The 1,253-nt window shown below is 52.1% G+C and overlaps 3 non-coding genes across 3 annotated transcripts; all 3 read left to right on the top strand.

Moving 5' to 3' along the window:
- The first annotated feature begins 100 nt into the window (after positions 1-100).
- LOC123178411 (5S ribosomal RNA) lies at positions 101-219 on the top strand. Its single transcript, XR_006489557.1, has one exon. It is a non-coding gene; the product is annotated as a 5S ribosomal RNA (ribosomal RNA).
- A 297-nt stretch (positions 220-516) lies between these two features.
- LOC123178414 (5S ribosomal RNA) lies at positions 517-635 on the top strand. The gene has a single exon (XR_006489559.1). It is a non-coding gene; the product is annotated as a 5S ribosomal RNA (ribosomal RNA).
- A 297-nt stretch (positions 636-932) lies between these two features.
- On the top strand, positions 933-1,051 carry LOC123178412 (5S ribosomal RNA). The gene has a single exon (XR_006489558.1). It is a non-coding gene; the product is annotated as a 5S ribosomal RNA (ribosomal RNA).
- The last annotated feature ends 202 nt before the right edge of the window (positions 1,052-1,253 follow it).

Raw genomic sequence — 1,253 nt, 5'->3', positions numbered from 1 at the left:
TCTCCGTAGTTGAGAGGGAGCGGCCAAAGCAATGTGCAATCGTCTTTGTAGTGGAGCTGGGAGGGGCAAGGATAAGGGACGAAGACCGGGTTAACATGTCGGATGCGATCATACCAGCACTAAAGCACCGGATCCCATCAGAACTCCGAAGTTAAGCGTGCTTGGGCGAGAGTAGTACTAGGATGGGTGACCTCCTGGGAAGTCCTCGTGTTGCATTCCCTTTTTAATTTTTTTCGCGCCGCTTGCAAAACAAAACGCACGTGTAAGTAATATATTTACCGTGTTTTATTATTTTGCACGAGTGCGGTAAGTCATAGCTGGGTGCTCACGATTCACGGGTCCAACGTCGGCGTTCTGGCGCGGCAAGCGTGCACTGGTGCGGTTGAGAGGGAGGGGTGGAAACCGCGTTAAACTCGTCTCCGTAGTTGAGAGGGAGCGGCCAAAGCAATGTGCAATCGTCTTTGTAGTGGAGCTGGGAGGGGCAAGGATAAGGGACGAAGACCGGGGTAACATGTCGGATGCGATCATACCAGCACTAAAGCACCTGATCCCATCAGAACTCCGAAGTTAAGCGTGCTTGGGCGAGAGTAGTACTAGGATGGGTGACCTCCTGGGAAGTCCTCGTGTTGCAATCCCTTTTTAATTTTTTTCGCGCCGCTTGCAAAACAAAACGCACGTGTAAGTAATATATTTACCGTGTTTTATTATTTTGCACGAGTGCGGTAAGTCATAGCTGGGTGCTCACGATTCACGGGTCCAGCGTCGGTGTTGTGGCGCGGCAAGCGTGCACTGGTGCGGTTGAGAGGGAGGGGTGGAAACCGCGTTAAACTCGTCTCCGTAGTTGAGAGGGAGCGGCCAAAGCAATGTGCAATCGTCTTTGTAGTGGAGCTGGGAGGGGCAAGGATAAGGGACGAAGACCAGGGTAACATGTCGGATGCGATCATACGAGCACTAAAGCACCGGATCCCATCAGAACTCCGAAGTTAAGCGTGCTTGGGCGAGAGTAGTACTAGGATGGGTGACCTCCTGGGAAGTCCTCGTGTTGCATTCCCTTTTTAATTTTTTTCGCGCCGCTTGCAAAACAAAACGCACGTGTAAGTAATATATTTACCGTGTTTTATTATTTTGCACGAGTGCGGTAAGTCATAGCCGGGTGCTCACGATTCACGGGTCCAGCGTCGGCGTTGTGGCGCGGCAAGCGTGCACTGGTGCGGTTGAGAGGGAGGGGTGGAAACCGCGTTAAACTCGTCTCC

Source organism: Triticum aestivum, unplaced genomic scaffold, assembly GCF_018294505.1.
Source record: "Triticum aestivum cultivar Chinese Spring unplaced genomic scaffold, IWGSC CS RefSeq v2.1 scaffold59398, whole genome shotgun sequence".
Lineage (NCBI taxonomy): Eukaryota > Viridiplantae > Streptophyta > Magnoliopsida > Poales > Poaceae > Triticum > Triticum aestivum.
Note: the sequence above shows the minus strand (reverse complement) of the source record. Positions and strands in the feature narration are given on the sequence as shown.